Source organism: Staurois parvus, unplaced genomic scaffold, assembly GCF_062004578.1.
Source record: "Staurois parvus isolate SC_StPar_1 unplaced genomic scaffold, SC_StPar_1.0 ptg000960l, whole genome shotgun sequence".
In the NCBI taxonomy this organism is placed as follows: Eukaryota; Metazoa; Chordata; class Amphibia; order Anura; family Ranidae; genus Staurois; species Staurois parvus.
The window spans coordinates 909,569-928,878 of NW_028318756.1; the positions used below are offsets into that span (position 1 = coordinate 909,569).

Consider the following 19,310-nt stretch of genomic DNA (forward strand, 5'->3'; position numbering starts at 1 on the left):
CCAATAATTGTATATTGATTGCTTTGTGTGAAAGTTATAGCGTCTACAATCTATGGTAGCGATAATGGAATTTACAGCTTTTACTTTCTGACTGCCCATCACATTTCTTGAGGTGCTAAAATACCAGGATAGTACAAACACCCTCAAATGACCCCTTTTCGGAAAGTAGACACCCTAAGCTATCTGCTGAGAGGCATATTGAGTCCATGGAAGATTTTGTTTTCCACAAGTTTTTGGAAAATTACATTTTTTTAAACCCAAAGTTGTCAATTAAATTGTATATTTCTCGCACAAGCCATGGGTATATGTGGAATTACACCCTAAAATACATTCTGCTACTTCTACCGAGTATGGGGGTACCACATGTGTGAGACGTTTTGTGAGCCTAGCCACATACAGGAGCCTGAAATCCAATGACCACTTTGAAAGCCTGAAGGTGCGTAACTTCCTCATTACACTTTCTCACTACCTATCACAGTTTCGGAGGCCCTGACATGCCAGGATAACACCAAACCCCCACAAATGACCCCTTTTTGGAAAGTAGACACCTCAAGGAATTTAAAAAGAGGCATGGTGAGTATTTTGCAGATTTAATTTTTTTCTTACAAGGTTTTGAAATATTAAAAAAGAAAACAAAAAATATGTTTGTTTTTTTTCTTCAATTTTCAAAAACTTGTGGCAACAAACGAGATCTGCAAAATACTCACCATGCTTCTTATCAAATTCCTTGGGGTGTCTACTTTCCAAAAAGGGGTCATTTGGGGGGGTTTGGTGCTATCCTGGCCTCCGAAACTGTGATAGGTAGTCAGGAAGTGTAATGAGGAAATAAAGCCCTTTAAAAGCCTGAAGGTGCTTATTGGATTTTGGGGTCCTGTACTTGGTTAGACTGCCAAAACGTCTCCCACAAGTGGTACCCCCATACTCAGGAGAAGTAGCAGAATGTATTTTGGGGAGTAATTCCACATATAACCATGGCATGTGTGAGCAATAAATCATGTAAATGACAATTTTGTGTAAAAAAAAAAAAAAATTGTTTGTCAAACACCCTAGTGAATAAAATGGTGGGTGCTGCAATTTTTTATGTCACATACTACTGAATTTTTTTATGTCACATTGTACTCGTGCAGCAATTTTTCAAACACAATTGTTTTTAAAAAATACACTTTTTTTACTTTTAATGCACAAAAACACAATATATTGGCCAATTATTTGGTAAAATATAAAATATGATGGTATGCTGAGTAAATAGATACCAACCATGACATGCTTTAAAATTGCGCATGCCCCGTGCAATGGTGACAAACTGCATACATTTTTAATATCCATAGGCAATGCTTTAAAAGCCTTTACAAGCTACAATTTTAGATTTACAGAGGAGGTCTAGTGTTAGAATTACTGCCCTTCATCTGACGTTCGTGGTGATACCTCACATGCATGGTGCAACCGCTGTTTCCATACTGGCACAGGGTCAATGCTCACAAACGCAGGTGCGCGTGTGTGTGAGGGTATTTTTTTTTTGTAACTTATTTTGATTTTTTTAATTATTTTTACACTGTCCTTTTCATTTTTTTTTATCACTTTCAATGCTATCACAGGGAATGCAGATATCCCCTATAACCTCAATGGGCATTGTCATATATTCTTTTTTGAGAAATCTGGGGTCTATCAGACTCTGGATATCTCCTCTGCCCTTACATTATCTAATCTCACCAAGATCAGTGTGATCAGATGCTTTCCCAATTTACAAATGGCGCTGTTTATAACCTGCGAAACTGAAGTAATGAAATGCTCGTAGCTTCCGATTTCTTAGACTATAGAGATGATTGGCATCATTCTGGTCTCCAATCAGCTCTATGGTCAGCTGGCAGAAACACTATCTGCATTCTCAGGTTCCCCCGATGGCACGGGGCTGCCAAAGAAGGCTTTGGAAGGCAGCAGGGGAGGGGGGGGCATCATCTCCTGATGCTTGTTAAAGAAAACCTGCAGCTAATTAGCCACTAGGATTGCTTTTACATGAAAACCAATCACTGGCTGAAAAAATTGATACCAGGATGAGGCCTGCAGCTGTAGGCATTATCCTGGTATAACCAAAGTCCAGTGATATACCAGTACGTCGCTGGTCCTTGTTGGGTATATATGTTATGTTCTTTTTTTTGTATGTAGACTGTGGGCTGAATGAAAAAAAGAGAAGAAATCTGTGCCAGAAAAAGTGTGTGGTATGCCCACCATTAGAATATACCGCCCTGCATCCACCCACTTCTAATGGTGGGCACACATTAGGTCACATGGTGCCACATGCCTCAATTCCAAGATTGTACAAATGTCTAAATAGTGGCACGCTTGAATAAAAATTGTCCACGTATAAGTGGTACCCCATATGGAAAAAGGATGACACCAAGTCCCAAACTATCTTGCCACTGCTCCCCATGTAGTCTGGGCATCCAGGGGGCTCCACGTGACTATCTTTTCCTTCGTACATCTGAAACTTATAAGTATAGCCTGTTGTCCTCTCACAGGTCTTCTACATCGTGAGCCCATATCTGGCACGCTTGCTGGGGAGAAATTGTTTGAATGCAAGGCGACCAGAAAAATGAATGAGGGACTCATCAATGCAGATGTTTTGCTGGGGAGTATAGACATCTGCAAATTTTTGGTTAAGGTGATTTGCGACGGGCTGAATTTTGTGGAGCCGGTCAAATTCAGGGTCACCTCAAGGACAACTCAGTGTATTGTCATTGAAATGCATAAAACACATTATACTCTCATATCTATGCCTGGCCATGGCAGCAGAGAACACAGACCTATGATGAATCGGGTCTGTAGACCAATACAACTGCAAATCGTTTTTCTTTAGTAATGCCCATGTTGAGGGTTAGGCCCAAAAATGTTTTAATTCGGAAACTGTATTGAGCTTCTATGCGAATGGTCTGGCAAGGTTTGAATTTGGGTTGGTGGCGATAAATTGTTCTGCATATAAATTGCTGGACCTGTCTACTCTGATTTACCCCTGACTTCGGCTTGGCTTACGGATACTCTCTTTCTCACTCCTCTGTGAATGACCTTGGCTTTCCCATCTGTCTACGTCCGCTCTGATTCCCACCTCGTACCTGACCTTGGCTTGAACCGACTACTCCGTAAACATCCAAATCCTGGAAGGGCTTGCATACCACGCACAGGCACCTCCTGTCTGCAGACCTATCTCCGTGCACCAGCTGTGCTTCTGAGTGGACCACCAACCAGCACTCCTACAGGTGACCTGTGCCACTTTGGGCCTGACTCCCACTGTCCCACTCTCAGGGGAGTCCAGAAGTTAGCTGCAAGGGAAGCCCTCTCTCTATTGGCCTCCATCACCAGGTATGTGATAGGAGTAGTTAAATTTGCTGTTTCCACCTGAATTCCGAGTTGGGCAGTGAATGGGGGAAGTACGGGTGCTGCAGAATTTGTGGGCTGCTAATCGGGATTTGCAAGCACATCTGGAAGGACACCATGGGTTCTACAGGCCTGTGTGCAACTTTGGTTGTGCTCACCACTGCACCAGCTTGTACTGTACTTATGGGACTTGCCACATCACCAAGTGATACTGCAGTGCTGGTATGTGAAAGACCAGGATGTACTAGGCCGCTGGTGCTCGCCAGTTCACCAAAAGTTAGCGTGGCACTAGTACTGGCACTCTGCTGCACATGAGAGTCATCAAAATTTAAGGGCAAGTGCTAGCAGAGATCAGGCCTGATTCTGCCAACACTGCGGTTTTGTGTGCAATGTATCAAGTGACAGTGACCTACTGACACTGCACTTGCTGGGGGAGAAGGGGGGTAAGTGTAAGGGCTAAACGCAGGTGCCAGGGCTGATCCCACTAACGCTGCATTTTTGGGGACACTATACTAATGTGAACACTGGTATAGTGCTGATCTGATCAAAGATATTGATCCGTTTAGACACTATACTAGCAATGGAGGTTTATTGTGTATGAGCATCTTCCTGGCAATCAAGGGGTTAAATGTGATGACTGGTGTACTAACGGGCAATCTGATGCCATCTGGGAGGGGCATGAAAACCACGGGAGCACGAATCATGTATATATATATATATGTGATTATGCGCACTTGTGCTGCCCTGTAGCAGTATTTCTGCTATAGGGCGGTCAGGAAGCCGTTACAGAAGCGGTTTGTTTTACGGCGCTTCATTAATTTACTGACAATTGCACGGTCATGCAATGATGCACCAAAATGAAATTTACTTAATTTTTTTCCACATGAATTGGGTTTTTGTTTTGGTGGTATTTGATCGCCTGTGAACTTTTTATTTTTTGCGCTATAAAAAAGAAAGACTGACAATTTTGAGGAAAAAAAACTATATTTTGGACTGTTTGCTATAAAACATGTCCAGTAAAAAAATGTAAAAATTTAATTTTGTCAAATTTGGGCCAAAATGTATTCTGCTCCTTGTCTTTGCTAAAAAAAAATTCCAATACGTGTAAATTAATTGGTTTACGTGAAAGTTATAGCGTTTACAAATGGCGGTATAGATACTGGATTTTTTTTATTTTTATACTAATAGCTGCGATCAGCGACTTATGGCGGGACTGCGGTGGACATTCTGACACTGGGGGGGAACTGACTTGGGATCACTGACATCCTGAGTGACACCAATACAGTGATCAGTGCAAAAAAAAAAGCACTGACACTGTACTAATGGCACTGAGGAGGAAGGGGTTAACATTTTTAGGCAATCAAAGGGTTACCTGTGTGAGGGGAGTGTTTTACTAGTGGGCGGGGGTAGGTGTGCTTCACAGGATCACACTGATCCGGAAAACTGAAAGCTGCTCTCTGGAACAGTGTGCTGGAAACTGACAGGGATGAGAGCTGCATTGAAAACAATGCAGCCTTCCTGCCTGTGAGTGTTTGCCGGGCTCTGGCGAGTAATCACTGGTCAGGACCCGCTGATTGACACCCGTGGTCACGATCGGTGCCGCGGGTAGGACGGTTGCATGCCGCGCGCGCCCCTAGCAAGTAAATAGGATGACGGTTATAAACGTGATCCTGCGCACAGGGGCCGCTTTGTGGCAGTATATGTACTGTGGGCCGTCCCCTAGTGGAGTGATCACTGATAATCCCATACACTGTCACTGGACTAATGACACTGGCTGGGAAGGGGTTAACATGTAGGACCATGAAGAGGATCCATGTGTGTAATTACGTGTAACGTGTGTACAGTGTGCTGCCTTTACTAACTCATCTCTCATTGAAGGAGAGAAACTTGTTGAATCTGGGCTTTATTTCCCTTAGCCCCTCCCCACAGAACCAGCCCAGGGTTGATGGCCCTCCTCCCCCACTTTCACCTCTGTGGTCACCCACTTCAAGGAAGAAGAAACCTGCTACTCCACGTTAGGTCCTTGAGGAACCTGCTGGCTACTAGTTGATTTCTATTGGGCGGGGACCTCTACATGGTCTTGTTATGGGACATTGTCCTCCGCCCTTGTTCTTCTTTGAATTGTTATTCCAAATATTATGTTTTTTAATTTTATTGCTTTTTACCTGTTTACTGGCTAGATTGGATATATGTCAGGTATTCTATTTCTCTGGGGTTAGGAACCTTTCTTATACATGTCTTTTACAGACCCCATGGTGCCGGGAAGCGTCTATGTGGTCTTCCTAATTGGAAGACTCTCCCCACTGCTATGCTTTGGTGGAGACTCTTCCAGTCCTTGACCTTGTGTCTGGGTTATTTGGTGTTTTACTGTTTTATGCTGCATATCGTTGTTTTACCACTTGAACTGACATTAGCCATTTTATGGGCTCGGTGTCTTTTGTCTCTCCCCTATTTCTTCCTTTTTTTCCTCACTTTTTTAATTGCTTTTCTTTGAGGGTCATCTCGGGAATTTTCATTTGGTTCTGGATTCTCGATTTCCCCTACGGGGATGTGTGGGTCTCCCCATCGCTGTCTTGCATTTTTCTATGTCCACCTTAAGACCTAATAGTGGCATTGTTCCCTTACTCTAATATAATGTGCAAGTTTGGGATCCCCTCTAAGCATCTCAAGGTTTTTTCTCATTATCCTCGCGCACTCTTCTCCACCTTCAACTCTCTACTCTCGCCACCCCCACCTGCACCCAGCACCTCACTCACTGCCCTTGAGATTGCCAATCACTTCAAAAAGAAGATTGACACAATTTGCAAGGACATTGCCGCAATTCACACGCCCTCTCAACCCGTCCCCCCTCATCCCCCCTCTCCCTCGACATAACCCGCAGGGACTTTGTCGCTGCTTAAACTCCCTCCAACCCCGTTCCCCCTCACTCAGCTACCCCCCCATCACCCCTCTCCCACGGTCCCACCACTGCTCTGACCTCCACTTCCACCCCACCCTGCATTCCTCATACTGAAGCCCCCCCAACACTTCACACCTTTGACCTTACTACCATCGAGGAAGTCTCCAAGATCCTCTCTGATGCCCGCCTCACCACATGCCCTCTCGACCCTATCCCCTCACAACTCCTATGACCTCCTTCCCCCTCCATCCTACGCTCCCTCATCCACATCTTTAATCTCTCCCTCTCCTCCGGCACTTTCTCCTCCCCTCTGAAGCATGCACACATCACCCCCATACTTAAAAAGCCCTCCCTGAACTCCAATGACCCGAACAACCAGAGACCCATCTCCCTGCTCCAATTTACATCTAAACTCCTCGAGCGCCTAGTCTACACCCGCCTATGATCTCACCTCAACGACAACAACCTCCTTGATCCCCTACAGTCCGGCTTCCATCCCCTACACTCCACCGAAACTGCCTTACTCAAACTCTCCAATGACCTGCTAACCACCAAAGCTAATGGCCACTATTCAGTGCTCCTACTCCTTGACCTCTCTGCGGCCTTCGACACAGTCGACCACCCCCTCCTCCTCAAAAAACTACACTCCCTCGGCCTCAGAGATTCTGCTCTCTCTTGGCTCTCATCCTACCTGTCACAACGCTCCTTCAGTGTTACCTATAATGCTACCACCTCCCCCTCACTCACCCTCTCTGTTGGGGTCCCTCAAGGCTCTGTCCTCGGGCTCCTTCTCTTCTCCATCTACACCTCCTCCCTTGGCCAACTCATACTCTCTCACTGCTTCAACTACCACCTATATGCTGACAACACACAAATCTATCTCTCAACCCCCCACCTCACCACCTCGGTCTCCGCCCGAATCACACACCTACTGAGCGACATATCAGACTGGATGTCGCTCCACTTCCTTAAACTGAACCTCTCCAAAACCAAGTTTCTTGTCTTCTCCCCAGCCCAGATACCACCCCCCATTGACTTCTCCATCACATCTAACAACGCCACCATCAAACCCGCCCTGCAGGCCAGAGTACTTGGTGTCATTCTGGACTCCAACCTATCCTTCCAGCCCCAAGTCCAATCTTTAACAAACTCATGCAGACTCCACCTCTGCAACATCTCCAAAATCCGCACGTTCCTAACCCCAGAAACCACTAAACAGCTCATCCACTCCCTCATCATATCACGACTCGACTACTGCAACTCCCTCCTCACTGACCTGCTTCACCGCTGGCTATCCCCGCTTCAGTCCATCCTGAATACGGCTGCCAGACTCATTCACCTTTCCAACCACTCCATTTCTGCCACCCCCCTCTGCCAATCCCTCCACTGGCTTCCGATTGCACAACGGATCAAATTCAAAATCCTAACACTGACGTACAAAGCTGTCCACCATACTGCCCTGAACTACATCACTGCGCACACTCCGCTCCTCACAAGACCTCCTTCTCTCTAGTTCCCTGGTCTCCTCCTCCCACGCCCGCCTCCAGGACTTCTCCAGGGTGTCACCCATCCTCTGGAACTCCCTGCCCCAACCCATCAGATTATCACCTACTCTCCTCTCCTTTAGGCGCACCCTGAAAACCCATCTCTTCAGGGAAGCCTACCCCGCCCTCACCTAACAGCCGATCTCCTCCACTCTTCCTACCACTCCATCCCCCACAGCTATCTCCTCCTGTACCTCCATCCCCTCCCTCCTAGATTGTAAGCTCGAAAGAGCAGGGCCCTCGATCCCCTCATGTTTTGCATTGTATTGTTATTGTTCTGTCACATGTTCTGTCCCCCTTTGTAATGTACAGCGCTGAGCGAACTATTGGCGCTTTATAAATACTGTATAATAATAATTATAAGTCCCTGGGAGCTGATATAGTTGCTCTGCAGGAAACCCATTTTGTCTCCTCTTTCACACCACGTTATATTCATAGAGACTTCCTTGTGTGCTTTTTTGCTAATGCATCTGACAAAGATCGAGGGGTAGCGTTCTGTTTGGCCCGGCGGTTCTCTTTTAAAGGCCACTTGGGGGGAAACTTAGTGACTTTCCTGATTTACTACACGCCTAATGTGAATCAATTAGCCTTTTTTCGATCCCTGTTTCAATCTTTAGCTCCGGAACTGGAAGGCGATGTCATTTTAGTGGGGGATTCAAATTTGGCTTTAGATCAAATGCTTGATAAATCTCATGCTACCAAACTTGTGTCCCCCCGAAACAAAGTCACAAATTTGCTCAACTTTTATATCGCTATAATTTGGTGGATGCATGGAGAGAGGCCAATCCTACTTCTAGAGACTACTCTCATTTCTCTAGAGCTCACAACCATAAAGCTTCTATCAGAGGTTTTTGTATCCAAAGAGCCTATAGACTGAAGTGATCTCGTGAAGAGTTGATCTCTGCCAAAACTAAGGAATACGAGGCTTTACTGGCCCAACGTAAAATGACTCCAACCCCCGACTTGTTACTTAAGGTACAACAGGCTCGTTTGGAGCTTAATCTTTGTCTCGCCACAAAAATGGAAAAACAGCTACGATGGAGGAATCATAAATTCTTCACATGGCGAGACAAACCGGAGTGTTGAGAGAGACTTGTTGGAGGGCTGCCCATGTGCTGGTGGCTGCCAAGTAGCCAGAGATGAACTGGGCTAAACTTGGGGATGATGGAGTCATGAGATGTTTGCCTAAGGATTGGAACCCCGTCTGTTACATACTGGAGTGAGAGTCCAGGGAGTGACTACAACACTGGAGTGAGAGTCCGGGGAGGGACTACAACACTGGAGTGACAGTCCGGGGAGCGACTACAACACTGGAGTGAGAGTCCGGGGAGGGACTACAACACTGGAGTGAGAGTCCGGGGAGCGACTACAACACTGGAGTGACAGTCCGGGGAGCGACTACAACACTGGAGTGACAGTCCGGGGAGCGACTACAACGCTGGAGTGACAGTCCGGGGAGCGACTACAACACTGGAGTGACAGTCCGGGGAGCGACTACAACACTGGAGTGACATTCCAGGGAGCGACTACAACACTGGAGTGACAGTCCAGGGAGCGACTACAACACTGGAGTGACATTCCAGGGAGCGACTACAACACTGGAATGACAGTCCGGGGAGCGACTACAACACTGGAGTGACAGTCCGGGGAGCGACTACAACACAGGAGTGACAGTCCGGGGAGCGACTACAACACTGGAGTGACAGTCCGGGGAGTGACTACAACACTGGAGTGACAGTCCGAGGAGCGACTACATCACTGGAGTGACAGTCCGGGGAGTGACTACAACACAGGAGTGACAGTCCGGGGAGTGACTACAACACTGGAGTGAGAGTCCGGGGAGCGACTACAACACTGGAGTGACAGTCCGGGGAGTGACTACAACACTGGAGTGAGAGTCCGGGGAGCGACTACAACACTGGAGTGACAGTCCGGGGAGCGACTACAACACTGGAGTGACAGTCCAGGATGTACTCTTTAAAGGCTTGCTATTACTCTAATGAGGGTAATTGCATGCATTTCAGCTATTTAGAAGTGTTCACAATTGATATCATTTTATTTATTTATTTCCTTTATTTTATTTATTTATTTTAATTTTATTTATTTTTTTGTTTTATGAGTGTACACTGATTGTTCACATTTATATATATTTATAGTGTACACGGAGTGATTTCACGATTCATGTGTTGCTCACGATTTGAATCTTGTTTTTATTTTGTGCATATTTTGTTAAGTATATATTATTGTTGGTAAAGTTATACCAGATGGTATTGAAGGTAATACACTATTTTTAGTTTTTCCATTTTTTTTGAGGTACACATCTTATCTGGATTTATGGGGAGGTTGAAGTTGGACACAGAGGATTCATTTATGTGGACTATAATTTTGGATTTTAAACATTGACTGGCACAAATAAGATTTTTGTATAATGTCTGATAGTTACTAGATTTTGGACCCACATGTTTAACCTTATGTACAGGGTGATGGGGGTTAATGTTGGTAGGGCCCCGGAAACGGCCCTCTTCCATAAATTTCCACTTACAGTACCAAAAGAAGACCCTTAACCACTTGCCAACTGCATATAGCCAAATGATGGCTTCACTGTGGCCGGCTAGTTCTGGGAGTGTCATATGACGTCCTCCCAGAACACGCCCTCCCGCGTACCCCCGGAGGCATGCACTCTGTGATCTCCATGATCGCTGTGTCCTACGGACACAGCTGATCATGTGATGTGGTAAAAGGCCAATCACAGCGGCCTATTACCACATGATCAGCTGTGTCCAATGACACAGCAGATCACCAGGAAATGTAGTTGCCAGTTATCGGCTGCACTTTCCTCACACTGTCACAGCATGAGGAAAGTACTGCTGATAACCAGCAATTGTCAGAGGAGGGATCAGCACCGATCATCAGGGCACTGATGATCAGTGCCAAGCAGTGCCAGTCACCTGTGCCCTGCAGTTCCGCCCACAAGTGCCCAGAGGTGCCCACCATTGCCGCCCAGCAGTGCCACCCAGCAGTGCCGTAAGTCAGTGCCATCCATCAGTGCCACCTCTCAGTGCCTATGAGTGCTTTCTATCAGTGCCCAACATTGTTGCATATCAGTGCATCAGCATCAGTGCCGCCTATAAGTTCTGCCTATCTGTGCCACCTCATCAGTGCCCATCAGTGCTGCCTATCATTGCTGCACATCAGTGCCCATCAGTGCTGCCTATCATTGCTGCACATCAGTGCCCATCAGTGCTGCCTATCAGTGCTGCCTATCAGTGCAGTCTCATCAGCGCACATCAGTGAAGGAGAAAAATTAACTGTTTGCAAAATTTTATAATAGAAACAAAAAAAACCCTTTTTTTTTCAAAATTTTTGCTTTTTTTTGTTTATAGCTCAAAAAATAAAACACCCAGCAGTGAGTAAATACCATCAAAAGAAAACTCTATTTGTGTGAAAAACAAATGGTATGTTTCACATGGGTACAGTGTTGCATGACTGCGCAATTGTCATTCAAAGTTCTACAACGCTGAAAGCTGAAAATTGTCCTGGTCAGGAAGGGGATAGAACTGCCCGGTAGGCGAGGGGTTAAGTGTCTTACTTCTATCCTGTTAGCAGCGAGAATCACTATTGCTGAATATTAGAAGAGATCAATTATTCCGCTTCAATATGTTCACAACAAATGAGATTGGATCCTGATTAACGACACACTCACCTGTGTTTTACATCATAATACCAACATGTGTGATAAAACGTGGGATCCGTGGAGTCCATACATCCCCGTGCCCTAGTACTTCCTGATTTGGCTCTCTTCTCCTTCCCTCCTTTTCTCTCCTTCCCTCTTCTCTCCTCTTCCCTCCTCTCTCCCCTCCCCTCTCCTCTCCCCTGCACTCCCCTCCCCTCTCCTCTCCTTTCCTCTGCCATCTCCTCTTCCCTCCCCTCTCCCCTCCCCTTTCCCCTCCCCCCTCCTCTACCCTCTCCACTCCCCTGCACTCTCCTCTCTCCTCCTCTACCCTCTCCCCTGCCCTCCCCTCCCCTCTCCTCTCCCCTGCACTCCCCTCCCCTCTCCTTTCCTCTGCCATCTCCTCTTCCCTCCCCTCCCCTCTCCTCTACCCTCTCCACTCCCCTGCGCTCTCCTCTCTCCTCCTCTACCCTCTCCCCTGCCCTCCCCTCTCCTCTCCCCTCTACTCCCCTCTCCTTTCTTCTCCTCTCCTCCTCCTCCCCTCTACTCTCCTCCCCTTTCCCCTCCCCCTTCTCTTCTCTCCTCTCCTCCTCCTCTCTTCTCCTCTCCATCTCTCTCTCTTCTCACCTGCCCTGCCCTCCCCTCTCCCCTCCCCTCTCCCTTCTCCTCTTTTCTCTTCTCTCCTTACCTCTCCTCTCCTTCTCTCCTCTTCTCCTCCCCTCTCCTCCTCTCCTCCTCCTCCCTTCCCTTTCTCCTCCTCCTCTCCTCTCCTCCTCCTCCCCTCTCCTCCTGTCCTCTCCTCCTCCTCCCCTCTCCTCCTCTCCTCTCCTCTCCTCCTCCTCCCTTCTCTTTCTCCTCTTCCTCTCCTCTCCTCCTCCTCCCCTCCCCTCTCCTCCTCTTCTATCCTCCTCTCCTCCTCTTCTCTCTTCTTCTCTCTTCTCTCCTCTCATTACTGTTACCCTCTTTTCTTCCTTTCTGCTGTCTCTTTTATTTTCCCATGTTCTGGTGCTAGTGTAGTTCCATGTTGTATGTGTTGTGCACTATGTGTGGTGTGTATGATGAATGCTCTGTGTGATCCATATGTCTCCTATTATTGCTTCCCCTGTACAAGGTGGACTTAATGCTGGGAATGTTCTGTGTGACGTCTCCAGTCATTATTGCACACATTTCCTGCTTCCCTGCGGGATGTCTGTTGTTTATTCATCCGCCTGTTTGTTGGGGAGATTTCATACCTTATAACATGACACTTGTCTGTTACATTTTCTGTAACTTGAAAAATTTCAATATAAATATTAAAAAATAAATAGTTGGTTGCATAAGAGATAGTTTTTTTTTTCTCAGTTTTTTTTAGTTATTTTTGATCTTTCATGGAAACCAAAGGAACGAATATTTTAATATTTCTTGGGGCTGCAGTTCCTCTGAACTCCACAAGGTGGTGATCTCACTTCTATCCAGAAAAGAAGTTATTATAGAACACAGACAGGAAGTGATGTCAGGTACAGACAGGAAGTGATGTCAGGTACAGACAGGAAGTAATCTGCAAAAAGACAGGAAGTTCCATACCATAGGAAGCAGCGAGGAGACAGTGGTCGAAGTAGCAGCAGAGGAGGTAATAAGATGTTATTTTATATTTACACCCAGTAACCCCCCATCATGTCCGTCCTCTTCCTCCATAGTCACGTCCGTCCTCTTCCTCCATAGTCACATCCGTCCTCTTCCTCCATAGTCACGTCCGTCCTTTTCCTCCATAGTCACATCCGTCCTCTTCCTCCATAGTCACGTCCGTCCTCTTCCTCCATAGTCACGTCCGTCCTTTTCCTCCATAGTCACGTCCGTCCTCTTCCTCCATAGTCACGTCCTTCCTCTTCCTCCATAGTCACGTCCGTCCTCTTCCTCCATAGTCACGTCCGTCCTCTTCCTCCATAGTCACGTCCGTCCTCTTCCTCCATAGTCACGTCCGTCCTCTTCCTCCATAGTCACGTCCGTCCTCTTCCTCCATAGTCACGTCCGTCCTCTTCCACCATAGTCACGTCCGTCCTCTTCCACCATAGTCACGTCCGTCCTCTTCCACCATAGTCACGTCCGTCCTCTTCCACCATAGTCACGTCCGTCCTCTTCCTCCATAGTCACATCCGTCCTCTTCCTCCATAGTCACGTCCGTCCTCTTCCTCCATAGTCATGTCCGTCCTCTTCCTCCATAGTCACTACGACGTCTTTTATCTCCAGCAGATGATGATACACACATATATAGTGTGGGAACCCAGATGAACCCCTTCAGGGGCAGAACATTCCCCCACTTCCGGGGCCGGAACATTCTCCTCATTGTGGAGATAAATTCTAGTAATGTGGTCCTCTAAACCAGTGGTTCTCAACCTTTCTAATGCCGCGACCCCTTAATACAGTTCCTCATGTTGTGGTGACCCCCAACCATAAAATTATTTTCGTTGCTACTTCATAACTGTAATTTTGCAGTGGGAGGACTAGTGCCACATCACTGATGTCAGTGGGAGGAATAGTGTCCCATCGTTGGTATCAGTGGGAGGAATAGTGCCCCATCATTGGTGTCAGTGGGAGGAATAGTGCCCCATCACTGATGTCAGTGTCAGGAATAGTGTCCCATCGTTGGTGTCAGTGGGAGGAATAGTGCCCCATCATTGGTGTCAGTGGGGGGAATAGTGCCCCATCATTGGTGTCAGTGGGAGGAATAGTGCCCCATCATTGGTATCAGTGGGAGGAATAGTGTCCCATCGTTGGTATCAGTGGGAGGAATAGTGTCCCATCACTGATGTCAGTGTCAGGAATAGTGTCCCATCGTTGGTATCAGTGGGAGGAATAGTGCCCCATCGTTGGTATCAGTGGGAGGAATAGTGCCCCATCATTGGTATCAGTGGGAGGAATAGTGCCCCATCATTGGTGTCAGTGGGAGGAATAGTGCCCCATCATTGGTGTCAGTGGGAGGAATAGTGCCCCATCATTGGTGTCAGTGGGAGGAATAGTGTCCCATCATTGGTGTCAGTGGGAGAAATAGTGCCCCATCATTGGTGTCAGTGGGAGGAATAGTGCCCCATCATTGGTATCAGTGGAGGAATAGTGCCCCATCATTGGTGTCGGTGGGAGGAATAGTGCCCCATCGTTGGTGTCGGTGGGAGGAATAGTGCCCCATCGTTGGTGTCGGTGGGAGGAATAGTGCCCCATCGTTGGTGTCGGTGGGAGGAATAGTGCCCCATCGTTGGTGTCGGTGGGAGGAATAGTGCCCCATCCTTGGTGTCGGTGGGAGGAATAGTGCCCCATCATTGGTGTCAGTGGGAGGAATAGTGCCCCATCATTGGTGTCGGTGGGAGGAATAGTGCCCCATCATTGATGTCAGTGTGGTGGAGGGGGAATAGTGCCCCATCATTGGGGTCAGGGGGGGGAATAGTGGCCCATCATTGGGGTCAGTGGGGGGGGGAATAGTGACCCATCGTTGGGGTCAGTGGGGGGGGGGAATAGTGCCCCATCGTTGGTGTCGGTGGGGGGAGGAATAGTGCCCCATTCTTGGTGTCAGTGGGGGGAGGAATAGTGCCCCATCGTTGGTGTCAGTGGGGGGAGGAATAGTGCCCCATCGTTGGTGTCAGTGGGAGGAATAGTGCCCCATCGTTGGTATTAGTGACACAAATGATGGGGCACTATCCCTCCCACTGACACCAATGATACTTACCTTGCTGACTCCTGCTCCAGCCTGGGCTCGCTCTCTCTCACTTACCTGTCAGCTGTCTTCCTTCTCTGGCCTCTCTCTTCACTCGCTCCTGCAGATCCCTCGATCTTCTTTGATCTCCGCGCGCTGGCGCTCGGCTCCTCCTCTCCAAGCTCCACCTCCTCGCCGGTGATTGGCCGCCTGTGTGCCTCTCCTGAGCTACAGTTCCGGTGGCCAATCAGCGGCGAGGAGGCGGAGCTGTTGAGTGATCCCGGAGGTGTGGCCATGTGACAGGGGCAGCATATCATCCCGCCCACAGATCGCCTGAGACAGGAGCGGTGTCTCGGTTCCTAAGACCATCGGAAATATGTGTTTTCCGATGGTCTTAGGCGACCCCTGTGAAATGGTCGTTCGACCCCCAAAGGGGTCGCGACCCCCAGGTTGAGAACCGCTGCTCTAAACAAACAGCACTGACAATAAATAGACAAGACAAGGACCATCCTGACCATACATGGCCTACAAAGGGCAATGATGACACTACACAGGCAGCCAATGGGCAATCATTACACTATGCAGCCAACACAATGATGGAGTGCCGGGGTCAGGAGTATGGAGCATAGAGCCCCTTACATTGCTGGGAAGGAGGAAGAAAACATTCCCCAGCCTGCCATGAAGAATATGTTCCATCATTGGTGTCAGAGGGAGGAAAATACTGAGGGGTCTGAGCAAAGTAGAGGAGCTGAGGGGGTCTCTCAGGGGTTACTGAGGATGAGGAACTTTGGGGCCCCTGAGGGGGTAGTGGAGTTCAAGGGCTTTTAGGGGTTTGAGTAGCTGAAGGAATCTGGTAGGATAGGGTTGGCAGGGAGCAGGGCTCTGAGGAAAGAGACGTTTGTCAGGCTCAGGGGGACACTGAGGTAGGGAGGGGGGCTCTTGGTCTCTGATTGTCCTCTTACCTGCACTTACTTTCCAGACCTCCTTACAGAACTCCTGCCAGGAAAGGAAGACAACCTTCACCTTCTTACCATCTCACTGGTCAAATAATATATTCCAAGATACCAAGTGGAATGAAGGAGGGCGGACCTTCACCACTTGGTGGGCACTTGTTCTTAGAGGAGGTCTGTTGGTGCATTATTGACTAAAAGGTAGTCAGGGGATCAGTGCTGAACATCTTCAGGAGACACTCCAATACCTTCCCATGACACAGGCTCTGGCAGTGCCCGGTGCTGGAATTCAGAGCTCCAGAACCACCACCACTCTGTACAATGTCCTGGATATTACAGTATACTTGGTATCCAAACCTGTCCCCCTCCTGTCCTCCTTCTACCCACACTAGGCTGTCATTGGAGGGAAGAGAACAGGCTCCTCCCCCACAGCTCTCTACTCCACCAGCACCATCCTCCTGCTATCCCATCCAAGCTCTTCTTTTACTGCAGAGAGTGACAGTGACATCACTCCTGTCAGTCAGCAGGCTGCCACAGATTGGAGCCTTGCAGTCGGAGTTCTGCCAATTATCCTGATTTTCCAGCAACTCCGGCCAAAAGTCATCAAGTTCCCCTTCCTGGACCTCATGATGAGCCGACATTGACCTCACAGCACTGCCTCAGAGCAAACAAGTCATAGGAAGGATTGTATTTATCATTCCTTGTCTGCAGATCTAATACTCATCAAAACCAGTTCAGAGACCAAACAAACCCAACAGAGAAAAGGGGATTTCTGATCTGGCAGGACAAGAGGGTCCCGGGACCTCAAATATGCATCAAACACTAAACTGTCCAAACAAAATGTCTTCCCATGGGGGGAGTAATTCTTCCATGTCCAGCAACCCTCCTATTCCCCCCTCACATCCACATCCTATTATTGTGTGACCAATACCATCCAAATCATTCTTACTTTCATTTCCCAAAGTTATCCGTCTACAAGGAGACCTGTATAGATCACATGATGGCACCAATGAGGATGGAGGAGGACCGGAGTCACATGACTGAGAAGATACTAAACCTCACCCTGGAGATCATCTACCTGCTGACCGGAGAGGTGAGGAGGATTCTGGGAGGTCACATGACATCACTCTCATCTCTATTAATAAAACACAGACCTGACCGGAGAGGTGAGGAGGATTCTGGGAGGTCACATGACATCACTCTTATCTCTATTAATAAAACACAGACCTGACCGGAGAGGTGAGGAGGATTCTGGGAGGTCACATGACATCACTCTCAACTTTTTTAAATAAAACACAGACCTGACCGGAGAGGTGAGGAGGATTCTGGGAGGTCACATGACATCACTTTGATCTGTATTAAAAAAAAAACACAGACCTGACCGGAGAGGTGAGGAGGATTCTGGGAGGTCACATGACAGCACTCTTATGTCTATTAATAATACACAGTGTGACGATTGCGATATCAAATCTCTGCCCCTCTCACCAGACTCGTGACCGAAGGACTAGCCAATCTAAAACCGCGATGTCAGGTGCGTAACAATGCCACGCCCAGCTGCACCCTGCACAATGATTTTCCAGCTAACTGGACCACAAATCTATGTACCGGCAGCCTGAGCACGATTGTTACTGGGTCAGGTTAATTACGCAATTAACCCTTCACATTGCCCCAACCTCCTTTTTGTACAGAGAAAGAAGAAACTCGGCAATATCAGCAATAACACTAGGGTGGTTGAAATAATCATCTGTATACCACTGTCACTGCAGACAGGTTATACAGAGGGTTAAACACACACAGTAGCGCTCTTCAGCGGCAGGAATTCTTAAGTTGCATTAAAGAGCTTTAGAAACAGTTCAACACTTTCAGAAAGTAAGATTTATTACTAAAAGGTCAAAAGGGTGCAATAAAAAGATTTACAGAAAAAAGATGTAACCAATATATATATAAATATATAGAGAGCAATAACACCGCAAAGAGATAACAGAAGTTTAGGTAGATGAGTACTAGCCAAAAAGCCTTGGGTTATGCAGTTTCAAGTCTCATGAGCCAATTTCTTGGCTCTACTGCTAGTCTCGATGTTAAAAGCAGGAGAATCTTCTCTTCTCTCATCCACACTCCAAGCATAACAGCCTTTTTCTAGCAAATCCCAGCAGGGTGTCTCTTTGGAGTAGTAACCAATGGTCTCCTTTTGGGGAGGGGTGTTGGGTGGAGACCTAAGTTACAAGCAGAATCTCTCCTAGCTTATATTTTGGCTCATAACTTTTCCTAGGTACATTTGCCGGCCTGGTCACTAGTATATTAATACTCAGCCACATCTGCAGAATGGTTAGAGATGAAACATGAAATATGCACTTAAATGGTTCAAGAGATATACTTTTCTGCTTTTCTCTGTAGGTCAGCTAAGGGGTGTCACATACCAGGAGAATGGTCTCAAACTGAGCCTTCCGAATATAGGCTCCATGTTTAGGTAGTTATGTTCTAAGTGAAGATATCAACTTATATGTAAAGTGAGTTTTTAAAAGTAAGTCTGTGTTTACAACCCCTTGGAAGGTCTTTTGAAGTTCAGTGACCCTTCTCATCACTCAGGCCACATGTCACCCCACAGCACGGGAGGGGGATGAGAGATCTACAAGATGGAGGGGGTAGCCTGCTTTGGGAGTTAGAAATGGTATAACATAGAAAATTATTAACAAAACGGAGGGCCGCGTCAGTCTCTGTGTGCACGATTCCTACACACAGACCTGACCGGAGAGGTGAGGAGGATTCTGGGAGGTCACATGACATCACACAGACCTGACCAGAGAGGTGAGGAGGATTCTGGGATTCTAACATGATATTCTTATTGGTTCCTCAATACAGAGATTGAAGTCAGGTGATCATATGACCATCACAGTGCCTCCATGTGACTCCCTAAACCCTGAGAGACACAACATGCAGAAGATTCTAGAAGTCACCAAGAAGATGATGGAGCTGCTGACAGGAGAGGTGAGCGGTGCCGGGAATTCTGGGACATTCTCCAGTAACAGACAAGGGATGTGTCTGGATGGTGACTGTATCATTGTGTGTGTCAGGTTCCTATAAGGTGTCAGGGTGTCACTGTCTATTTCTCCATGGAGGAGTGGGAGTATTTAGAAGGACACAAGGATCTCTACAAGGACGTCATGATGGACAATCAGCCGCCCCTCACATCACCGGGTAAGAGGAGACTTTATTG

The 19,310-nt window shown here is 47.4% G+C and overlaps 1 long non-coding RNA gene across 1 annotated transcript; it reads left to right on the forward strand.

Annotated features, from left to right (window-relative positions):
* Positions 1-12,830: 12,830 nt before the first annotated feature.
* Positions 12,831-19,076, forward strand: LOC149441680 (uncharacterized). Its single transcript, XR_016307313.1, has 3 exons — positions 12,831-13,091; positions 17,061-17,189; positions 18,956-19,076. It is a non-coding gene; the product is annotated as an uncharacterized LOC149441680 (long non-coding RNA).
* Positions 19,077-19,310: the final 234 nt, after the last annotated feature.